This window comes from Rhamphochromis longiceps, linkage group LG16 (genome assembly GCF_057381845.1).
Source record: "Rhamphochromis longiceps isolate RC_006_pf linkage group LG16, R_longiceps_female_GT1.1, whole genome shotgun sequence".
Lineage (NCBI taxonomy): Eukaryota > Metazoa > Chordata > Actinopteri > Cichliformes > Cichlidae > Rhamphochromis > Rhamphochromis longiceps.
In genome coordinates, this window is record NC_140572.1 from 20659679 (window position 1) to 20669183 (window position 9505).

At 41.0% G+C, this 9505-nt stretch overlaps 1 pseudogene; it reads left to right on the forward strand.

The window, feature by feature from the left end:
* Nucleotides 1–2846: 2846 nt before the first annotated feature.
* Nucleotides 2847–8996, forward strand: LOC146651021 (uncharacterized; annotated as a pseudogene).
* Nucleotides 8997–9505: the final 509 nt, after the last annotated feature.

The window sequence follows — 9505 nt, forward strand, 5'->3', positions numbered from 1 at the left end:
AAGAATGTTCCACATATTGTGTTTGTTATGAATACATGCATAACATGGATGCAGCAAGTACAGTGGGGCAAAAAAGTATTTAGTCAGCCACCGATTGTGCAAGTTCCCCCACTTAAAATGATGACAGAGGTCAGTAATTTGCACCAGAGGTACACTTCAACTGTGAGAGACAGAATGTGAAAAAAAAAATCCATGAATTCACATGGTAGGATTTGTAAAGAATTTATTCGTAAATCAGGGTGGAAAATAAGTATTTGGTCACCTCAAACAAGGAAAATCTCTGGCCCTCACAGACCTGTAACATCTCCTGTAAGAAGCTTTTCTGTCCCCCACTCGTTACCTGTATGAATGGCACCTGTTTGAACTCATCATCTGTATAAAAGACACCTGTCCACAGCCTCAAACAGTCAGACTCCAAACTCCGCCATGGCCAAGACCAAAGAGCTTTCGAAGGACATCAGGAAAAGTATTGTAGACCTGCACCAGACTAGGAAGAGTGAATCTACAATAGGCAAGCAGCTTGGTGTGAAAAAATCAACTGTGGGAGCAATCATCAGAAAATGGAAGACATACAAGACCACTGATAATCTCCCTCGATCTGGGGCTCCACGCAAGATCTCATCCCGTGGGGTCAAAATGATCATGAGAACGGTGAGCAAAGATCCCAGAACCACACGGGGGGACCTGGTGAATGACCTGCAGAGAGCTGGGACCAAAGTAACAAAGGTCACCATCAGTAACACACTACAACGGCAGGGAATCACATCCTGCAGTGCCAGACGTGTTCCGCTGCTGAAGCCAGTGCATGTCCAGGCCCGTCTGAAGTTTGCCAGAGAGCACATGGATGATACAGCAGAGGATTGGGAGAATGTCATGTGGTCAGATGAAACCAAAGTAGAACTTTTTGGTATAAACTCAACTCGTCGTGTTTGGAGGAAGAAGAATACTGAGTTGCATCCCAAGAACACCATACCTACTGTGACGCATGGGGGTGGAAACATCATGCTATGGGGCTGTTTTTCTGCCAAGGGGACAGGACGACTGATCCGTGTTAAGGACAGAATGAATGGGGCCATGTATCGTGAGATTTTGAGCCAAAACCTCCTTCCATCAGTGAGAACTTTGAAGATGAAACCAGGCTGGGTCTTCCAACATGACAATGATCCAAAACACACCGCCCGGGCAACAAAGGAGTGGCTCCGTAAGAAGCATTTGAAAGTCCTGGAGTGGCCTAGCCAGTCTCCAGACCTCAACCCCATAGAAAATCTGTGGCGGGAGTTGAAAGTCCGTGTTGCTCGGCGACAGCCCCAAAACATCACTGCTCTCGAGAAGATCTGCATGGAGGAATGGGCCAAAATACCAGCTACTGTGTGTGCAAACCTGGTAAAGACCTATAGTAAACGTTTGACCTCTGTTATTGCCAACAAAGGTTATGTTACAAAGTATTGAGTTGTATTTTTGTTATTGACCAAATACTTATTTTCCACCCTGATTTACGAATAAATTCTTTACAAATCCTACCATGTGGATTCATGGATTTTTTTTTTTTCACATTCTGTCTCTCACAGTTGAAGTGTACCTCTGGTGCAAATTACTGACCTCTTTCATCATTTTAAGTGGGGGAACTTGCACAATCGGTGGCTGACTAAATACTTTTTTGCCCCACTGTATATGCAACAAGGAAAAAGGCATCTTCTCATTGAACTAGTTTTGTGGTTTCCTTCCTCTTTGGGCTAAAAGAGGCAGCACAAACACTTGAGATATCAATAGAAGCACAGGCTGTTCTCCATTTAGTACACCAGGACTTAGCAGGATAGCTCAAACAAGTCAAAAAATATAGACCAATGGACAAATGTTCATTACAAATGCACAAGAATCACCTAATCAGTGTTTACCTAAATTGTAATCAAGGTCATTTATTTTGCTTCATGGGCACTTTTCCATTGTTACGCCCCTAGCAGGGCCTCTCTCTCCTGAGGGTGCCTGTGTGGGCGTGACCCACTACCTCCTGCCTGAGATGCCACCTTTCCCTCCTGTACAGCTGACTCCCATCAGCAATTAAAGGTATTTAAGCCCAGAGCAGGGTGAGCTTTGGGCCAGAGTGCCATTTGTGTGGGTACAGCTAGTGAGCTGAGTGTTTTGCGGTGTTTCCAGCTGGTGAGCTGTGTTTTGTGGTTTTCAGTTAGTGAGCTGTGCTTTCCTTTTGACTTTTTGCTTTATTTGACCAACGCCTGAGTTTTGTTTGTGTTTCTTTTATGGTGATAACGGCTTGTCCGTCTCTTTTAGTTGAATAACTTCAATAAAACTGTTTTATTTAACTGTTTTGCCTCCCTGACTCCTTTTTCTGACCCGGTCACTTTTGTTGCTTCCCCCTTAATGCCTCTTTCTGGTTTTGTTACTGAGTTTTGGATTTGAGGTTTTGTAGATGTGTCATTGTGAAGTTATTCTGTTTTCTTTTTCTGTGGACTTCTATAAAAGGGAATAAAAAGAAACGTTAACATCTAGACTTAAATTAAAACGAATGACTCACCCTATGAAGGTAATAAGCAATGGTTTGAAATCCATTACTTCTCCTACTGTTAGGGCCGAGAGGGCCAGGCTGTGGGTGTGGACTCAAATGCAGACAAAGAGGGAGGCAAAACGGGCGTGAACACAGTGCTTTATTTACAGTGCCTAGTGAACTTACAAAGCAGGAAACTGTGGATGCTCTGAACTGTGGAAGCTATGAACTGTGGAAGCTATGAACTGTGGAAGCTATGAACTGTGGAAGCTATGAACTGAGAACTGTGAGGCCAAACTATGAACATGAAACTCTGAGTGCTATGACTAGGTGCTAGATTTCATGGATGGATCCTGGGAATGGAAAAAGGGGCAGCGGCTTGGATGGAGGTACGCAGTCACTATAATGAGAGGAGACAAGTAGTCAGTGGCAGTCTAGTGAATCACAGCTGAAGGATTAGACTGTGGTGGTTAGGGCTTACGCGTTGTAGGTTAAAGTGTCATGCGAGGAGGGGGTGTCCAAGGGGTTCTGGGTGAGGAGTGTCCAGAGAGGATCCACAATATATTTGGAGTGAGGGACTTGGCAGGGAGGCAGGCAGGTGTAGTCCAATGATGGAAAGGAAGCAACCAGATGACAGAACCAGCGTCCAGGCGGAGATGTGGGTAGTTTAGCTTGGGAAATGCGACTGCCAGGTGGGTCCTATGACAAAGAAAACACGGTGAGGAGAAAAGCAGGAGTTAAGGGCTCTCACAAGGGCTTGGCAGCCTAGCACTAACGTGAGTTAGCAAAAGGTCTGGCAGAGGTCTGTTGTGAATGCTGGTCTTATATGCTGGTGACTTGATTGGAACCAGGTGTGGAAGCTGATTGGAGTCTCTGCCTGAAGGTGGAGCCCAGCGGAGTGGAAAAACCCTGTACTCACCCGGACCATGACACCTACCCTGTGAAAGGTTTTTCCAAAGTCATAGCAAGTTCATCTCCTTTGTTTTTGTACCTTAAAACCTTTCAGTACAAGGAAGTTTTGAATGTGAAATATAAAAACTAAATTTACTTATTTCTCGTTTTGCTTTCCCTGAATGTCGCTGGGACAGCAGCATGGTGCTTTTATAAATCTGGACGCTTTCAAAGAACAATAACTTTGTATACACCTAATATGTAGTATAATATGTAGGACTTCAGATATAAGGCTTTTTTAGGGCTTGCTTTTTTACACAACTCTCAGTCAACGGTTAACAATCACAAATATAATTGGTTAATTCCATCACAAATCTCAAAAAGCAGTTTTGTAAATGAAATGGGTAAAAAGTATGGAGAAGATTGCAACTGTGACATTTTGTTGGAAGAATTTTTCAGCAAATGAAGCAGAGCAAGAACAGCACGAAGTCAGTAACGGCAAATTTGTTTCAATGTGTTTACAACAATGTTTCTCCATTTGTCTGCTGGAACTTGTAGTTATTCATTCTGAATTATTTTTAACACCACAATAAGTCAGCCAACAATTAAGCTGACGTTAAAAGAAGCATTGTAGCTTGTATTAAGTTGAATAGATGTTTGCAACATTATTAGAAGCTGAATACTTCTTATATATTCTGAATTTTCTGCCTCAGCATCCTCTGACAGCTGTGGGCGCAGATAATTGCCCATCTGGACTGAAGGCTCCACCAGCATGTTCCAGGGTCAGCTTGTAGATGAACGCATGAACAGGTCGAGGTACTCGGTACTTTTATAATCCTGAATGTCTTTTTTTTTTTGAATCCATGGATATGAATGTTTCTGTCTTGCTGTCACTATACTTTATATTTGCAGTAATTACAGCATTTTAAAAGCAAAACATTGTTAATTGAGTCCCACTCTGCCACAGCATTTTGGATGTGGCTGTTCCTTTGTTTTGATGTGTAACAACATTAATGGCACTTGAGAGCTGTGCTTGTGTTTCTACCAAGAGTGTGAACTGCTTTCATCAGAAGCTATATTAATGTAGTTACTGTAAATTCATTTGTTTATTTTTCCCCCACCTGGATATTAGTATGTCCCTTCATTAAGGGTAACAATGTTAATGTTACGTTTTAAGTTTACAATCTAATGCAAGGACAAGTTCTGACACATCAACCATTCATAACAACAGATGTATTACCAGTAAGTCACAGAAGCTCACGCAGACAGTTCAATACAGCACTCAGACACCCAGAACAAACATTCACACCAGACGTCTGTGAAGGTTCTCAGTCATCCAGGTCATCGTAGGAGCTTGGAAAGAAAAGCATCTGGTGGTTTCGGTTGAGCTCATTGTGAAACCTGGCCAGGTTTCACAATGAGCTCACCCCTCATTAATTAGCACCTTAATGTGGTGGAGTGGTTTGTGTGCCCCAGTGAATCTAGGAGCTATGATGTTGGGAGCAATTTGCCCCTGGTAAGATCCCCAGTTCAAATTGGTGATGGGTGAGGGGCCCCTCCTGGAGCCAGACTCAGAGAAGAGGTTGGTTGGGAGCACCTCTGCCCTCTAAACTCTTTTGTTGTTGTTGTTGTTGTTGTATGTTTTTCACAAAGGTTTCAAATCATCAAACAAATTTAAACAGTGGACAAAGATGACACAAATACACACAAAATGCAGTTTCTAAATTAACGTGTTTGTTATTAAGCTAAGCAATTAACTTAAACCAATAAATGTTTGTGCCACCCTTAGCAGGAACAACTGTAATCAAGTCTTGTAATCAAGCAGGTGAACACTTTTTCATACAACTGTAGATTTAGCACTGTCTGTGAAGCTTGGTTTAAGAAATAGGTGCTTAAAGTTTAAGAATATGTATAGCAACATCATGTCCCAGTACAGATCATTATGTCACCAGGTTCTGTCACTAGTTCGCTAACATAAGCTAATGGAAGTCTATTTGTCGCAACAAACCAGACAACTCAGTGATGTGATATTCTGTACTGGCACAATTTGGTGCCAATCAAAAACTTTAACTTTAAGCACTTATTTCTTCAATCCAGACTGACAGACAGTGTTAAATTTATGTCAGTTTTTGAGAGCAGGGCTCCATGATGTAAGATGTAGACTTTAGGCATGTAGTGTTTCATGTGCACTTTAAAACAGTGGTTCAAAAACTGTGGGTCATAATCTGCTGAAAGCCATTGCTGTAAAACCATGGATCACCAGGGTGGGTGCGGGGTTTGGGACTGAGGTGAAATGAAGGTGAACTGATATGTTTTTGTATGTTTGTTTGTTTGTTGATTAAATGTAAATTTCAAAAAAATAATTGAAAACCTGAATATGTGTAAATGCTGTGGTAATGTAACACAATTGTGTTACATTACTGATTTTTATCGAATCTGTTTTACTGTTTTCTGCAACATGTTTAAAAAAAGGATCCCTTAGTTTCATTTATTTACAGAAAGGTACCAGCATTATTTCGTTTGTAAATGTGATTTCAACACGTTCTCACTCCCAAAGTGTAACATTTTACACTAGGTGACAAATCGTCAACATATTAACACGTTCCTAAAGGACAACATCGGAAAAATGAGGAAACATGAGAACCGTTTGGACTCTTTCTACACGTTTGCTCTTTTTCTTAAAATCACTTGGGAAAACACTATTTCACGTCATTAAAGTGCTGTTTAACGTTAGGAACATGGTTATGGTTAGGGATAAGGTTAGGTTTAGGGCTGGAACGTCTATTACCGCGGGACTGTCACTCCACTGGATTCCATCCATGACCCGGCGCGTACCACGAGAATGCGGACGGTCACCTTTCGCGTTCCTCAGGAACGCTGCGGGACGTGACAAAACGTCGGGATGTTAAGCCTCGGGAGTGAGAAAGGGTGATTTAATCTCTTTGCTGCTTCTGCATTCTGACTTGTGGTTGTTGTACGTTTTGTAGAGCACCTCTGAAATAAATGTTTTTGAAAATGGTTTGGTCATAGCTTGTCCTCTTTTAACTATTCACCCTGAATAAGATCTGGAGGATGAGGGAAGATAATAGTAGGACCAGGAAAAGACAAAGCTGCTGAGACTGCTGTGCCAGTATATCACCCAAACAAAAGAACAGGCATTACTCACAGATCTCAGTTAAAACTCAGTCACAGCATGCCACAGGAGCTCACTGTTCTCACAGCTGGCCCAGAACACTAAGCTACTAACCACTGAACTGTAAATCATAAAACAAAAGGCACCAAACTCATGGATAAGCCGGTGTTGTGTCTACAAGTAATGGAAGACTTAGCAAAGAACCCCTTTTAAATGATATCCTCACAAATGCATTCACATGACCAGTTAAGCATACTTACAGCCTTCTTCTGTTTCACACCCAACTCCAATTTAAAAACAACAAGCAAAATGTGTTTAGGACTTTATAAGTGTCACGAACAGACGGGTGAATGGGGATGATGAAATTGGTACTGTGAGATTATTACACTGTCTTATGTTACATTATACCTCTAATCAAAGAGTTGCTGAATCATCGTATGACTATAGGCCACATTATACCTCTGATTTAAGCTTATGAACGCATTATAGTTTTAGGTTGCATTATACTCCTGAGTTAGAAGAAGGTGAAATTATTAGATTTATTTGACTGATTTGTATTACATTATACTGCTGATTTACTGTGAATGAGTTACACTGTTTTATGGTCCTTCATATTGCTGATTTATTCTGTGCACATCTCCCATCCGGATGATTGTATTGCTCATTGTGTTTATATGGAATAATAAGAGTGTATTGATTAAAGTGATTGTTAATTGAGCATTTATAATATCAGTGTTGTTCTTCCTTCAGCCCAAAGATCAAAGAATTGGGGTAATTTAACAGTACAAGTAGGAAATAATATAACCATCTCTTTCAATAATTTTCCATTATTTTTTGCATTAAGTATTAAAGTCAATAAAACAATAAAATATATTGTTAGCCATGTGAGAGAAGCAGATATTACAAAGAGGAATAGACTGAATCAAAGCTTTGAGGATGGAATCTCATCTCATCAATACTGCCCTCTAGTGGACATGAGCGCAAAGAGCACAACAATCCTTTATTAAACCTCTGGGGTCCGTATGTGGTTAAAACGGTATATTAAGCTGTTTCTGATAACTTTTGATTTTACCTATATATTTCACCTTTAAAAACTGTTTACCTTGAGTTGGTATCATTTTTACAGCTTCATGTGTCTGCTTGCACATTTAAAAAAACAACAAAAAACCCCCCAAAACACACATTATAAAAAAAAACCCCACATTATATTAATACACTAGAACTAAAATCACAACCCCCCCCCACAAAAAGTAGAAAAAAAGTCGGGGTTTTTTTCTGTGAAAACCACAAACATGTTCAACAACTCATTTTCATAGTCTGAAACATAAGTTGTAAATTAGAAAAAAATATGTCCATATTTTTCAAGCAACAAAGTTATATACAGCTATTTACAGAAAAATGCTGGCAATGCCTCGGGTGTTTTTTTTTTTTTTGTTTTTTTTTATGTCTCTTAAATCATTTAAAATGTTTCTGTCCACCTTTTTGGACAGTGTCTGTGCTGCTGACAGTTGGAACAGGAAGGCACAAACAAGACACAAAAGATAACTGTTTGCGTTTCCTAGACTGCCCTGTGCACATTGAGGAGAATGGCAACCTCAACAGTGAAGTTTACTGGAAGCCCACACACATGGGCCAGTACCTCCTCTTTGACTCCTGTCACCCTCTGGAACACAAACTTGGAATAATTAGGACCTTACACATGTTCCCTCTAAGCCTAAAGGGGAAAAAGAAGGAACACACACATGTAAAGGAAGCACTTAAAACATGCGGTTATCCTTATTGGGCATTTATAAAGTCAACAAAGAGGCACAGAACAGAAGATCAGACACCAGCTAGGGAGGATAAGAAAGACAGAAGCAACAACATTGTCATCCCCTATGTAGCCGGTGTATCAGAAAAACTCAAGGGAGTTTTCTCCAAGCACGACATCCCGGTGCATTTCAGACCCAGCAACACACTCAAACAAAAACTGGTTCACCCGAAAGACAAAACTCCAAAACACAGACTTAACAATGTGGTGTATGCTGTACAGTGTAGCGAGGAATGTCCAGACCTCTACATTGGAGAGACCAAACAGCCACTTCACAAGCGCATGGCACAACACAGAAGAGCCACCTCCACAGGACAAGACTCAGCAGTCCATCTGCATCTTAAGGATAAAGGACACTCTTTAGAGGGTGCCAATGTTCACATTTTGGGCAGAGAGGACAGATGGTTTGAAAGAGGAGTGAAAGAAGCCATCTATGTCCACTGTGAGCAAATATCTTTGAACAGAGGCGGTGGCTTACGACACCGACTGTCTGCCATAATCCAGTTTTGAGATCCCTTCCCAGCAGCCTTAGCACCCACTCACACCCTGAGCCATCTGACCTCAGGAAATCACATGATAGGGTGGGGCTAGGTTTCACAATGAACTCACCTGAAACTCTGGATTGTGACTCACACCCGCTTTCACGCCTAGTGATTAGGTAGAGGATCATCAGGGGGTCATTTGTCTCTCTTTGGGGGGAAACTCCCACTTGGGTTAAATCTGGGACTCTCCACAATTTGACCCTTAGAAATGAAGAAGCTTCTCGGATGAGAGGTGAAACGTCTTCAAGCAATTTAAAGAAGTCCAGATGCTTTTCTTTCCAAGCTCCTTAGATTTGGAACAACACAACATACAACTTAGTTCACAGATTTGCGTTGTCCAGGGTTTATTTCTGCGATTTCACACAACCCAGGATTCAAATCATGAATTTACAACATTATGAATGAAATGTGCTCTATTTTATTTCCTTAGGGATTATTAAAGTATTCTGATTGTTTCAGGATGACCTGCCATTATCCAATGACACATCTGCTTACCTGTATCTTTTGCTCGTTTCTCCTCCTCTTCTTTTCTATTTTTTCTAAACTGAGCACCTGATGGCTTTGAACTTTTCTTGTCTATCTTCCATTGGTTTTAATTTTGCACTCCAGTATGAACACAAATCCCCCAA